We start from the raw sequence: 16,437 nt of genomic DNA, 5'->3' as shown, positions 1-16,437 counted from the left end.
TCATAGCGTGCATCTCTTTAGTCATCGATTCCATCTGTCTTTTAACAGTTGCAAGTGACGTAGATTGAAACAATAGATTGTTCTCTTTAGATCTCTTTAGTGTTCACTCAGATGATTCACTAGTGACGTAAATTGTTCTTTCAATTAAAACCGATTAAATGTCTGATTAGTTATAATTCAATTATTCAAACTTTACTAACTCACATTAATCTCATTTGAAATAATCAAATCATACATGATAAAACTATTGTGATTCAATATAGGTTAAACTCACATAAAACCTTAATTACACCGATCACTCGGAGCAACTACACGACTGTGCTATCAAATTACCAATTAATTACCATTCACACTCACATGTAAATTTCTATATCTCCTAAGAGTTGAAGCATAATCCATTTATCACTAATAAACTCACGTAAACTAGGTAACAAATTATGTAATTAAAGTCAAGTAACTGATTCACACAATAATGGATCTTTTGGTTGAACACAATAATTATTAATCAATGAGATTCAGCTATTAAGATTTGATCTAGATTAAAATCACTTAAAATCCTAACTACAAGGATCATTCAATGTAATTACATGATTATGATGCCAAAAACCATTCAATTACCGATTAGATATTTAATACAATCACTTGAAATCAAATCCCTAACCGTCTAGGTCACATTAAGTATTGAAGTACACATTATCTAACACCTATTATCTCACAATAACAAGTCGATAACATGTCTACTTAAATTAAAGTAGAAAGCATGCATAACAATGGGTCTTTGACCAAACTTATTAAAACAAAATCAATCAAATATTAAATCCATGAAAATAAGAACAATCCAACGATCAAAAGTTACTACATCCGAGCAAACACTAGAAGATTTAGCCTGACATGCTAGAAAAACCAACTAAACAATTGATAACAAAAGTGTTCATGATAATATCACTAAAAATCAAGATAACAAATGTACCAATGATTATAGATGATCAATCCTTGATCCTTGATGTTTAAGATCTTCAAAATTGATGAAGAGTGGCCTCTAAACCTCCAAAACGACCTCTTTTGCTCCAGAATTTGTAATATAAAAGTTGCTCAAAAGTTAGGGTATAAATGGAGCATTTATAGGGCAATGTTCGGACCCTTGACCGTCACAAATTTCACGACCTCGACCCAAAACCTCGCGACTGCGAAACGCTGATTTTCCATTTTCGTGACCACCAGAAATTAGTTGCAACCATAACTTTTCCAATTTTTCCAAGCTGATCTTCTGTGATGTTTTTCACAACCATAATGATATTTTCGCTACCGTAATTACGTTTTCGCGACCATAGCAACAAAACTCGCGACCATAAAACCCTTCTGATGTGCATTTCGCGAGAGGATGCCAAATCTTGTGGGCACAATACCAACTTATTCTAAATCTCGCGACCATAACCCCAATTACTATGGTAACAAAATATGATTTTCAGTACATGTCTTTTAAAAGTGCTGAAATATGAACTTCAAGTGTCTTTTTAACCACGAAACTTGCCGAAATAAAACAAAACTCTTTCCTTGAAGACTTCTTGAACGTAACTTAATATTTTAACTTTAAACACGAATAAAAGTCTTCAAATCCTTATAAAATGCACACGTTAGGGGCCGATATTGCGGAATAAAATATGTATAAATGAGGCAATATCACTTAGCTTCCTATATGTGGGGATTTTGGATAGTATTACTAGGTAACCTCCCTTATGGTCGGGTTTCAAGGAGTTGTGATAACTGTTCGAGCTGCGTCTCTAGACCTTTGAGCAGAGCCAATTGATTTCTCATTAGTATCTCCGTTTGGTCTTGTCTGGATGCAGTTTTCTGATTTAGCTGTTGTTATCCTTATATGAACTGAGTCAACTGGTCATCAGCTCCGAGAGTGGGGTTGGTTACTTTTGTAATTTGGGTGGTTGGGGAATTTTCCTCGACTGGTGGACCAGTGAGTGGAAGTGGTTGATCGTAGGATGATAATGCTAAAAACGAACATATATTTCATAGCATTATCCTTCAAGAAAGACAAGTTTTTAGTTGCAATTGTTCTATTTACAAGTGATATTCGTTTAAATAATAAAAGGTGAAGACAAAACACAGATTCGACGAATTGAAGATGCAAACGACCAAAAAGTTCAAAAGTACAAATTACAATCAAAGTGGTTCCAATTATTGATGAGAAACGTCTCGAAATTACAAGAGTACAAGATGAAAAACGCAAAATACAAGATATTAAATTGTACGCAAGGACGTTCGAAAATCTAAAACCGGGACTAGAGTCAACTCTCAACGCTCGACGCAACGGACTAAAAATTACGAGTCAACTATGCACATAAATATAATATAATATTTAAATAATTCTTAAAATTATTTATATATTATATATATATTTATAAACCGTCGGCAAGATGCAAACAAACTCTTGTGAGCTGGAAAAGCAGGCCATGCGATCGCATGGCCTGGAAGCTAAAATTCCATGCGATCGCATGGCAGCAGAAGTCAGGCCACATCTATAAATTTCGCGTGTTTTGGCTCAAATTAATATATCTTTTTCTCTATCTCTCTCACGTGTATATATATATATATATATATATATATATATATATATATATATATATATATATATATATATATTATAATTTTAATTTTAATTTTAATTTTAATAATAATAAGGGTATGTTAGCGAATGTTGTAAGGGTGTAAGTCGAAATTCTATCCGTGTAACGCTACGCTATTTTTAATCATTGTAAGTTATGTTCAACATTTTTAAATTAATGTCTCGTAGCTAAGTTATTATTATGCTTATTTAATGCCGAATTAATCGTGATGTTAGGCTAAATATTAAAATTGGGTAATTGGGCTTTGTACCATAATTGGGGTTTGGCTAAAAGAACGACATTTGTGGAAATTAGACTATGGGCTATTAATGGGTTGTATATTAACTTAACGATACCTCGTTAATTTAATATAAAGGTTATAATTTGACATATTTATATATAACCACATACGCTTGACTGGGTACGGTGGGCGGGATATCTATAAATACCAATAATTGTTCATTTTACCGGACACGGGACTGGATTAATAGTTAATGGACTAGTTAAAACATGGGTGGATTACATTCAAGGGTAATTGGTGTAATTGTTAACAAAGTATTAAAACCTTGATTTACACGCAGTCGATAACCTGGTGTATTCATTAAACAAAGTAATAAAACATTATTACAGTTCGAATCCCCAATTAGTTGAAATATTTGACTTCGAAAATAAGAATAATTTGACGAAGACTTCCGCATTTTATGATTATGACTGATGGACTATTATGGACAAATCCGTATGGACATATCGAATAATCTAGGACAAAGAACAATTAACCCATGGGAATAAACTAAAATCAACACGTCAAACATCATGATTACGGAAGTTTAAATAAGCATAATTTATATATTTCATATTTAATTGCACTTTTAATTATCGCACTTTTATTTACTGTCATTGTATTTAATTGCACTTTTAATTATCGTACTTTCTAATTATCGCACTTTATTTATTGTCATTTTATTTATCGCAATTTCATTATCGTTATTTAATTTACGCTTTAATTTAAGTTATATTTATTTTTAATATTTTACATTAGGTTTTAACTGCGACTAAAGTTTTAAAATTAACAAACCGGTCATTAAACGGTAAAAAACCCCTTTTATAATAATAATACTACTTATATATATATTTATATATTTACAAATATAGTTTTAAAAATATAGCGTTAAGCTTGGCTAAGATCCCTGTGGAACGAACCGGACTTACTAAAAACTACACTACTGTACGATTAGGTACACTGCCTATAAGTATTGTAGCAAGGTTTAGGTATATCCATTCTATAAATAAATAAATATCTTGTGTAAAATTGTATCGTATTTAATAGTATTTTCCTTGTAAAAATATAACTATTTTGTATACACCTCTACGCACATCAAGTATTTTTGGCACCACTGTCGGGGACACTAAAACGTCAAAAGCGAAACGCTATATATATAAAAAAAATTGAAAAAAGACTTTACTTCTTTTTAATTTACTTTTGTAAAAATACGCTTTTGTAAAAATACGGTTTAATTATTAAAAATACAAAAACCATAAAAATAATAACAATATATTTATATTTTTAAGAGTTTGATAAAATATATAAATTATAAATATTTCTATTTCTATTTTTTTTGTTTGTAAAAATATAAGTTTTTATTTAATTTATATAAATATTTTATATAAATATTAAAACAGAATTTTAAAAAAAAAAAGGTAGTAAAAACCACTCGGCCCGATCACTGTTGCAGCCCAAAGTCTGGCCCAAATTCGCAAGTCATGCGATCGCATGGAAAACCAACTAACAACTCATGCGATTGCATGAGGTGATTTGACTGGTCTGATAACCTAGTCCGACCAGTTTAGGGTTTAAATTAATTATAATTATTATTAAAACCCTAATTAGGTTATAATTATTTAATTATTTAGTTTAGTTTTATTATTTAGTTTGTTTTATTTAGTTTTAATCTAGTTTTAATTAATATATAAAATTAATAGTTTTATAAATAAATAATATAAAAAAATATTTTTATAAAAATAGTACTTTTTACAACTTTAAGTTTATTTTTATATTTTATAACTTTTTATTTGTTTTAGCGTAATATTTGTATTTTTCATTCGTATTTAGTTTTAAGTCATAGTTTTTGCCATAGTTATTTTTACTTCTAGATTTTTAGACTTTACCGTAAAATTCCTTAAGTGCTTTTTCTTTAGACTAAGATTTAGGTGCTTTAGAATTTTGCGACGCCGTTTTAAGATTTTAGTACTTTTTAAGTTATTGCCGTTTTGGATATAGAATTTCTTTTAAGATTTAATACCTTTAGACGCAACCTTTAATTTGTAACATCTCGCATTTTTCCGTTAAATTATTTTAACTCCCGTCTTTTCATTTTAATAGTATCCTTCGTAACTAGATTCGTATCCTCCGCTAGCTAAGATTCTTAATAATTTCGTTATTGGATTATAACATCTTCCGTTAATGCGCGTATCTAAAATATCTCGTTTAGGTAATTCACGCACCCGAATGAAACTAGAGGGACCATAGTTGCCAAAAGGGCAAAGAGGTGACTAGGTCAACTAGTCAACACTCTTCCTCATCCATTCATTATTTCCTTTTTCTTTTTCCATTTTCTAAATACTTTCACTAAACTCTCTCAAACACCAAAACAAGAATTCATCATCTAAATTCGGATTAGGGAGCTAGCAACAAAACAAATTACATATTTGGAATCCTCTCTTCATCCTCTACAATTTGATACCAATTTCACCTCATTTGGGTAACTTTCTAAAATCTCTAGATTTTGTGTTCTTGATGTTTTTGAATTATAAAAGTGTTAATTAGTGTCTATGGCTCAAGTCTAACATGAATATATGACTTGTATGCTCGATTTGTTGTTTTGGAGTAACTAGCATGAACTTGAAAATGGGTTTGCTTAATCTTTGATTTTGGAAGATTAAATGTTGTTAAATTGTTAAAGTTCATGTTTTAATTGTGTTACTAGTATCACTAGCTTCATTTTGATGTGTAGGTTGATTTGTAAAACTTCAAATACATGATTAGTGATTTTGTGAATTTTGATTAGGGTTTGATGAACTTGAAATGAACTTTTGATACTTTGAATGCCATGAAATGTTGTTAGTAAGTGTTTAGTTGTATTGCATGAGTAATTACCTTCGAAACGGCATATCACATGTGTGGATTGGATTTCCGAATCATGTAATGCATTTCAAGAACTTGAAACTTTGAAAATGGACTTTAAATGATCACTTGATGAGAAATCGGTTATTGGAAATGATGTTTTTTGTTTGATGAAACTTGTTTAGTTGTGTTCCTTGTCAAAAGAGCTTTCCAACGATATAAGGTGCGAGTTCTAAGTGTTTGCGGTTTGTGTTTTGTGCATGAAAAGATTTTGGTTTGGACTTAGAAAAACTGAAACAGGCCAGGTACCAGCTCCTGTGTATTGTCGCGGCGCGACAATTATGGGCCGCGGCGCGGCATAAGCCGTGTCCAGGTTCTGACCTCCTTGGTCAAAATAAGAAAAATGTTTGGCACGCTATGGACCTCCGATTCACATGAGACTTGTTCTAACATGCTTATATATGAATAAAAACCTCAGAAAAATAGTTCGGGACCCGACCCGAATGTGTTGACTTTTTCGTTGACTTTGACCGACCAAAGTTTGATTTTTTATCAAACTTGACCAAATGATTATGCAATCTTTCTAACATGATTCTTTACTTGTATCTTGCATGAAACTTGACAATTTGATTCACATGCTTCATAATCGAGTCGTAACGAGCCATAGGACTAATTGAACATCTTTGACCTATCGTGTTTACCGTTATTGATACAACCTATATGTTTAGGTCAAGACTAGCTTTGTCTTTGCACGCGTTTACTTGTCGAAGTACTTTATTACTCTTGCACTCAAGGTGAGATCATAGTCCCACTTTTACTCTTTTGAACTTACATTTGGGATGAGAAAACATAAACATTTCTTTTTAACTAAGTGAACACAAGTAGAGGAAAACAAATATTCTACATACGAGTTTAGAACAAAATCCTCAATTCAATTATCATTAGTTACTCTTGCAATGTGTAAGTGTAGGCGTGAACTTATGTTGTATGGTCATATGGGTTTGACAAACCCTCATCTCGAACGGTTCGCTACCATCTACGGATGAAATATATTTTTGAGAAACAGTGTTGTTCTAGCACTATTAATGGGGTTCAACGGACGGAATGTTAAGCCTTGATAATTGGGTGCTCGTGAATATTAACTTTTAGAATGTATTACTATTTTATCAATGTTGCAAATCTTGTGGTTCGACTTACTTTTACTCATTTACTTACTTAAACCTATGATTTCACCAACATTTTCGTTGACAGATTTCTATGTTTTTCTCAGGTCCTTGAACATTAGGTGATACATGCTTCCGCTCATTATTTGATACTTGCATTGGATGTCGAGTATATGTGCATACATGGAGCGTCTTTTGACTTTACTTAAAACCGTGTCGCATAGGTTTCAATTGTACTTATAACTTTCTAACGTAACTTTTAGATGAACAATTCTTGTAAACTTGGGAACAAATCTTAACTTTTGAAATGAATGCGACATATTTATGGTCAAACATCTGTTTTAAAGACTTATGACCATGTAATGGGACCTAAGTAGATGGCGCCGTCAAACATCGATTTGTCGGTTCGCTACAGATGGTATCAGAGCATTGGTTGTAGGGATTTAGAGTTCATTGGTTTCAACCCCGAGTCATAGGGTACATTAGTGAATCTAGACTACAACCGGCATATAGACTCGAAGTAGGAATTACTTGACTATTTGTGCATTTATACTCGAACGTTTCTACTCATAACTAACTCTTGCTTCATCTTAATCTCACATTGTTTAATTTAATTTACACGCCACCTTGACTTTATAGAATAATGTCGAATGCACATATGAATCAGGGTAATATAATTGCCGGGATTATATTACGGTGACTCATATGAACGGTCCGACATTATGACATAAAGAATTTAAGGCGAGTCAAGGAAAATTTTCTCTCTATCCTTATTCCATATCACGGTTAGTATCGTTGAGAATACTAATCAACGATATTCTTGTGTCATGAAGGAACAATGGCTCACCAAGGTCAACACAATACTCCTCTCGAAACTCTAGAACAAGCTCTTCAACGAATGATAACCACTGCCATGCGTGCGACCGTGGCCGATCACTTTTCCAACAACAACAATCGTGGGGCCGGTAATTCAAACGAAGGTTGCTCCTACAAAAACTTCATGAAGTACAATCCTCCCACTTTCGATGGAACCGGGGGACCGGTTGCTCTCACCCGATGGTTTGATCAAACGGAATCCGTTTTTAGCATAAGCGGTTGTCGAGACCGAGATAAGGTCAAATTCTCCACCCTCACTTTCACCGGTGTTGCTCTCTCATGGTGGAACACGCATGTGCAATCGGTGGGTATCGATGAAGCCCACACACTCTCTTGGACCGAATTATGAGAAAGAATGATCACTGAATACTTCCAGCGCGACGAAACTCAAAGGCTCGAACAGGGGCTAAGGAATTTAAAAACAGTCGGGAACGATCTCGAAGCTTATAATCAACGGTTTGTCGAACTAGCCTTAAGTTGTCCGAACCTCATGACTCCTGAATCCCTAAGAGTTGAACTTTACATGGAAGGCCTCCCAAAGAGCATTCACCACGAGGTAGTATCATCTAAACCCGCCAACCTACAAGAGGCTTTAACGATGGCCCGCCAATCTATAAAAATGGTGAATGAAATTGAAGCGCCGACACCAACGGCCGAGGACCAACCGGGTAACAACAAAAGAAAATGGGAAGCCTCTCCATCGAGCAACTACAACAACAACTTCACCAAGAAGTCCTTCACCTCCGACGGCAAGAAAGGGTATGCCAAAAACCTGCCCTACTGTAACGAATGTCGCAAACATCATTTGGGTGAATGTGGCAAACCATTTTGCATCAGGTGTCAAAGAAGTGGCCATGTGGCCCATATTTGTAAAAGTACCGTTACCGTCGCTCAAAAGACGCCCAATGCGCCAAGGGCGGTTGTTTGTTTCGAATGTGGCCAACCGGGTCATTATAGGAATGCGTGCCCAAAGAAGAAAGCCAACCCCAACGCACGCCGTTGAACTTTCAACATCGACACCTAGGATGCCCGAGACGACGATGGACTAGTCACGGGTATGTTTCTTCACAACAACCCACATATTTCATACTTATTCGATTCGGTTACCGTTAGACGTTTTATAACCAAGGCTTTGACTCGTACTCTTTGCACTCCACTTTTTTTTTCCTTTAAATACTACTTAGGCAATTTAAGTGACCAACGGAAAAATATTGTGTACCTATAAATTTTATCGGAGGATATACGTTAAACTTATTGGGTGGATAATTTGAATTGTGACTTGACACCTATAGAGCTAAGGAGCTCAAAACCTATTCGTTAAGGAGAAATGTTTTCCCTACAATTATGTATAGATCATTGGAACTAAGTAACTTTCGGTTGAAAACCGATACCCTCTTCCTCGTATCCATGACCTTGTGATTATTTACATGAATCTCGCGTATATTCCAAACCAACCTCTGTTCCGATTATCATCAATTGAGAGATCAGGGAGAAGATGTCTCCTAACCCACTTTTAGAACTCGCTACGATAGTTGTAAATTTCTTTTAGTACCGTTCGATTATCTAGGCCTCCGCCCGTATTCATAGGCCTCCTGAACCGCGTTTGTAAACTTATCTAGATGAATCCGTTATCGTATTTATAGATGATGTCTAAACCTATTCAAGTAAAGAAGAAAACGAACGACATCTCCGTCTTACGCTCGAATTCTTGAGAAAAGAGCAACTCTATGCCGAATTCTCCAAGTGAGAATTTTGGTTAAACGAAGTCCAATTTTTAGACCATGTTGTTAGTGGTCAAAGTATTTCAATACATCTCGCAATCGGAACCACACGTAATCGGGAAACCCTCACGACTTAAACTTGTATTCGTAAAATCTTAAATCTTGCCGGTTATTACTGAAGATTCATTTCTGACTTTTCTCGTGTTGCACGACCTTTAAACTCGTTAACTCACTGAGGAAAAAAAAATTTAAACCTCTCCGTGTCCGAACTTTGAACATGATCTTTCACACAAACCTTACTAGCTAAATTCGTTTAGCACACTGGAACTCAAATATGGAAATATTTCTACTTGAACGCCCGAAAGGCATACTCTCTCGACTCGAAATCAAGGAAACTGAAATTCGTTAATTTGCTCGAAAAATTTGAATACTTAATCATGGACCTGATCAACCTTCTCATCAACACGTGCCACGTTACATAGCTTTGTTATTTCACCATTTTTCCGCCTGATATTACTGGAACTTAAGATAACACCCAATCCAAGGATACTTCACTCTTCTTTGACTTATCATACAACTACGTGTACTATCTCGTTATCCCACCAAGCCTCAACATTCGACCACTAAGTGCGCGACATGGTTACCTCAAGGTGTGAACTCATCCTATTCTAAGTTCTCATTTCACACCTGTCTTATCGCTCGCACTTTCGTGTAAGGAAACTTTTTATAAAACTTCTCAATGGAGAGAGAAACTCATCACATTATATTAGTATTCGCCACGATGGTGAATAGTCCTAACAACCATTTTCGGGAACCGATGGATCCTCCGCGGTGCGGACCTCTTGAGAAACGAAACCTGTTCAAACGTGTTTTAAAGAAAATTCTAGCTCGGCACGGCGTACCATCTCCATTAAAATTTCAGATCGGGATACTCGTCTCACTTCTAAATTCGGGATGCCTTACAAGGAACCTCGGGGACCCGTCCAAACATGAGTGTCGTGTATCATCCACAACCAACGGACCAAACAAACTTACGTTTCACATCTTGGAAAGACATGTTACAAACTTGTATTGTTGCCTTTAGTTGTCTCCTCTCACACAGTAGTTACCACTCATATATTAACGCTGCACCTTTCGGAACCTTACATCACCACAAGTGTTGTCCTCCCATTTCGTTGGACCGAAGTAGGTGACAAGCAAATCATCAGATCCGAAAGCATTTAAGAAATAACCGTTGAGATAATTCAAGTCCGAGAAGGGCTCAAGATGACCCATAATCACCAAAGGAGTTACACCAAAGTTAGATGAAAATCTCTCAAGTTCAAGTTCTGTAACCGCGTAACGTTGAAAAACCGCACCTTGGAAAGGTGTAACCCATTTTGAGAAATTGAGGAAAGTTATATCCGCAATATTGATCCTTTTGAAAACCTTGGGGCGTACTGGAACCGCTTCCTACCGTTTAGAACTTCCGACTCAATTAAGTTTCCGTTTACCCTACGTTCAGTGTAACAAACTTAGAGACGTGTCATGTGGAACAGGAACGTGCTACTCTTCTATATAAACTTACTATCGATGACAAACTCCTCTTCGTAGAAAAACCGGTTGAAAATGTGGATCGTGAAACCACGCCTTAATACAACGTGAGATCCCGAATGTCAAAGTTCATGAGAATGCCCAAGGACGTATCTTCACTTATTCATAGCATTGACAATGCAAGGTCTCGAGGAAAAGACATCGACTATTGCTTCCAACTAAATTTCGGGACGAAATTTCTTTTAAGGTGTGGGTAATGTAACATCCCGCATTTTTCTGTTAAATTATTTTAACGCCCGTCTTTTCATTTTAATAGTATCCTTCGTAACTAGATTCGTATCCTCCGCTAGCTAAGATTCTTAATAATTTCGTTATTGGATTATAACATCTTCTGTTAATGCGCGTATCTAAAATATCTCGTTTAGGTAATTCACGCACCCGAATGAAACTAGAGGGACCATAGTTGCCAAAAGGGCAAAGAGGTGACTAGGTCAACTAGTCAACACTCTTCCTCATCCATTCATTATTTCCTTTTTCTTTTTCCATTTTCTAAATACTTTCACTAAACTCTCTCAAACACCAAAACAAGAATTCATCATCTAAATTCGGATTAGGGAGCTAGCAACAAAACAAATTACATATTTGGAATCCTCTCTTCATCCTCTACAATTTGATACCAATTTCACCTCATTTGGGTAACTTTCTAAAATCTCTAGATTTTGTGTTCTTGATGTTTTTGAATTATAAAAGTGTTAATTAGTGTCTATGGCTCAAGTCTAACATGAATATATGACTTGTATGCTCGATTTGTTGTTTTGGAGTAACTAGCATGAACTTGAAAATGGGTTTGCTTAATCTTTGATTTTGGAAGATTAAATGTTGTTAAATTGTTAAAGTTCATGTTTTAATTGTGTTACTAGTATCACTAGCTTCATTTTGATGTGTAGGTTGATTTGTAAAACTTCAAATACATGATTAGTGATTTTGTGAATTTTGATTAGGGTTTGATGAACTTGAAATGAACTTTTGATACTTTGAATGCCATGAAATGTTGTTAGTAAGTGTTTAGTTGTATTGCATGAGTAATTACCTTCGAAACGGCATATCACATATGTGGATTGGATTCCCGAATCATGTAATGCATTTCAAGAACTTGAAACTTTGAAAATGGACTTTAAATGATCACTTGACGAGAAATCGGTTATTGGAAATGATGTTTTTTGTTTGATAAAATGTGTTTAGTTGTGTTCCTTGTCAAAAGAGCTTTCCAACGATATAAGGTGCGAGTTCTAAGTGTTTGCGGTTTGTGTTTTGTGCATGAAAAGATTTTGGTTTGGACTTAGAAAAACTGAAACAGGCCAGGTACCAGCTCCTGTGTATTGTCGCGGCGTGACAATTATGGGCTGCGGCGCGGCATAAGCCGTGTCCAGGTTCTGACCTCCTTGGTCAAAATAAGAAAAATGTTTGGCACGCTATGGACCTCCGATTCACATGAGACTTGTTCTAACATGCTTATATATGAATAAAAACCTCAGAAAAATAGTTCGGGACCCGACCCGAACGTGTTGACTTTTTCGTTGACTTTGACCGACCAAAGTTTGACTTTTTGTCAAACTTGACCAAATGATTATGCAATCTTTCTAACATGATTCGTTACTTGTATCTTGCATGAAACTTGACAATTTGATTCACATGCTTCATAATCGAGTCGTAACGAGCCATAGGACTAATTGAACATCTTTGACCTATCGTGTTTACCATTATTGATACAACCTATATGTTTAGGTCAAGACTAGCTTTGTCTTTGCATGCGTTTACTTGTCGAAGTACTTTATTACTCTTGCACTCAAGGTGAGATCATAGTCCCACTTTTACTCTTTTGAACTTACATTTGGGATGAGAAAACATAAACATTTCTTTTTAACTAAGTGAACACAAGTAGAGGAAAACAAACATTCTACATACGAGTTTAGAACAAAATCCTCAATTCGATTATCATTAGTTACTCTTGCAGTGTGTAAGTGTAGGCGTGAACTTATGTTGTATGGCCATATGGGTTTGACAAACCCTCATCTCGGACGGTTCGTTACCGTCTACGGATTAAATATATTTTCGAGAAACAGTGTTGTTCTAGCACTATTAATGGGGTTTAACGGACGGAATGTTAAGCCTTGATAATTGGGTGCTCGTGAATATTAACTTTTAGAATGTATTACTATTTTATCAATGTTGCAAATCTTGTGGTTCGACTTACTCATACTCATTTACTTACTTAAACCTATGATTTCACCAACGTTTTCATTGACAGATTTCTATGTTTTACTCAGGTCCTTGAACATTATGTGATACATGCTTCCGCTCATTATTTGATACTTGCATTGGATGTCGAGTATATGTGCATACATGGAGCGTCTTTTGACTTTACTTAAAACCGTGTCGCATAGGTTTCAATTGTACTTATAACTTTGTAACGTAACTTTTAGATGAACAATTCTTGTAAACTTGGGAACAAATATTAACTTTTGAAATGAATGCGACATATTTTTGGTCAAACGTCTGTTTTAAAGACTTATGACCATGTAATGGGACCTAAGTAGACGGCACCGTCAAACGTCGATTTGTCGGGTCGCTACATAATTCTTATTTTTAGACTTTTAAGTTTCGACGCGCTACGTTCTTTTTATTATTTTTTTCGACCATTTATTTTTCGACGTTTTCGCGCTCTTTTTCTTTCTTATTTTTCGCCGCTCTAGTTTTTTTTAGGACATAGAATTTTCTATTTCTTCTCTAAAATTTTTTTAAACTTCGACGAAAAATTATTTTAAGTGGTTAAATTGATAGACATCCAAAATTTTCTGGTTCGTAGTAATAGTTGGATTTGTTAGTGGCGAGTTGTGGGCTTCCGATTTAAAAGGTCCTGACTACCTGCTGCATCTATTGGCTATTCGAAACGTGGGCAAAATCAGAAAAGTCTATTAATTTGATAACTAATATAATTTTTATCTTTTATAACTAATAGGATATTCAGTGAATGCACCGAGCAAAACGTTCACCACCTTTTGTACGTTCACCACCTGTAACCAGATCAAGACATCTAGCCAATATTGTCGCCGTTGATTTTTCTTTAGAATCGTCATCCAGTCGACCAAGTACTCCAATTCAAATTTCCAATAATCCATTTTTTGAACCCGACCTCACAATTGAGAATCCGGAGGATATTCAGGGACAATTCAGAAATCCTGAACCACTAATCTTTCCTCCAGAACCACCAATCATTCAAACAGAGATTGTCGAGGAACCAATCATTAAATCAGAATCCTCTAGTGATTCAGATTCAACAAATTCAATCATGGAAAATCTGGAACCTCTAAGTATGGAAGACCGAATGAGAGCTAAACGCACTGGCCAAGGTCACGCAATTACTCAACCAGACATTAATGCGCCAGATTATGAAATTAAAGGACAAATCCTACACATGGTAACTAATCAATGCCAATTTAGTGGTGCGCCGAAGGAAGATCCAAATGAACATCTTCGTACCTTTAATAGGATCTGTACTTTATTTAAAATAAGAGAAGTGGAGGATGAACAGATATATCTCATGTTATTTCCCTGGACTTTAAAGGGAGAAGCCAAAGATTGGTTAGAATCGTTACCTGAAGGGGCGATTGATACATGGGATGTTTTAGTTGAAAATTTTCTTAAACAATTCTTTCCGGCATCTAAAGCCGTGAGACTTCAAGGAGAAATAGTTACGTTCACACAAAAGCCAAATGAAACTCTATATGAAGCGTGGACAAGATTTGGAAAGTTATTAATAGGATGTCCGCAACATGGTTTAGACACTTGTCAAATAGTACAAATATTCTACCAAGGATGCGACATCACTACAAGAAACGACATAGATATAGCAGCTGGTGGTTCCATTATGAAGAAAACCGCAACTGACGCTTACAAAATTATTGATAACACTGCTTCCCACTCACATGAGTGGCATCAAGAAAAAGATATCGTTAGATCATCTAAAGCAGCTAGAGCCGATTCTAGCCATGACTTTGATTTCATTTCCGCAAAGATAGATGCTGTCGAGAGATGAATGGAGAAGATGACTAAAGATATCCACTCAATACGAATTAGTTGTGAGCAGTGTGGAGGACCACATTTGACAAAAGATTGTCTCAGTAATGAACTAACAATGGAACAAAGAGAGAATGTTTCATATCTAAACCAAAGGCCTGGAAATAATTATCAACCGCCAAAACCAATCTACAATCAAAATCAGAACTATAACCGAAATATTCCATACAACAACCAACAAGGTCCTAGCAATCAACAAGTATCCAACAATACTTACAATCAGCAAAGACCTATTTTTCAAAACAAACCACCACAAACCGATGATAAAAATCCAAATTTAGAAGATATGATGTCGAAGCTAGTTGAATCTCAAACTCAATTTTTCACATCTCAGAAACAAACCAATAAACAAAATGCTCAAGCATTTAGAAATCAACAAGCTTCTATTCAAAATTTGGAACAAGAAGTAAGTAACCTAGCAAGGTTGATAGGTGAAAGGAAACCTGGAAGTTTGCCTAGTGATACAAATGCTAACCCCCAGAATGAAACAGCTAAATCCATTACCACAAGAAGTGGTATTACACTTAAACCACCTGAAATACCTGTAATTTCTGATGAAGCTATTCCTACTTCACAAGAACCACAGCCTGATCAAGATAAGGAAACAGAACCGGTAGTTGAAAAGGTTAATGAAGATAACACAATTAAGGCTAAACCTTATGTTAAACCATACCAACCACCACTTCCTTACCCGAGTAAAATGAGAAAAGAAAGACTTGAAGCTGAGCAATCCAAATTCTTGGATATGTTTAAACAGATAAATGTAAATCTTCCTTTCATTGATGTAATTTCAGGAATTCCTATATATGCTAAATTTCTGAAAGATCTAATCACAAATAGAAAGAAAATGGAAGAACTCTCGGCTGTTACTATGAATGCCAATTGTTCTGCAGTGCTGTTGAATAAGATACCAGAAAAATTATCTGATCCAGGAAGTTTCACAATTCCATGTTTTCTGGGTAGTCTTAGTTCAATAGAAGTATTTGTAGACTTAGGTGCTAGTATAAATCTAATGCCGTATTCACTATACGCTAAACTAGACCTTGGAGAATTGAAACCAACACGAATAAGCATACAACTGGCAGATAGATCAGTAAAATATCCTAGAGGAATAATGGAGAACATGCTAGTTAAAGTTGGTACTTTAGTATTTCCAGTAGATTTTGTTATTCTGGATATGAAAGAAGATTCTCGAGTTCCTCTCATATTAGGAAGACCATTCTTAAACACGGCTAAAGCAATAATAGACGTGTTTGGTAAGAAACTGA

The sequence above is a fragment of the Rutidosis leptorrhynchoides genome, chromosome 9, assembly GCF_046630445.1.
Source record: "Rutidosis leptorrhynchoides isolate AG116_Rl617_1_P2 chromosome 9, CSIRO_AGI_Rlap_v1, whole genome shotgun sequence".
In the NCBI taxonomy this organism is placed as follows: Eukaryota; Viridiplantae; Streptophyta; class Magnoliopsida; order Asterales; family Asteraceae; genus Rutidosis; species Rutidosis leptorrhynchoides.
Note: the sequence above shows the minus strand (reverse complement) of the source record.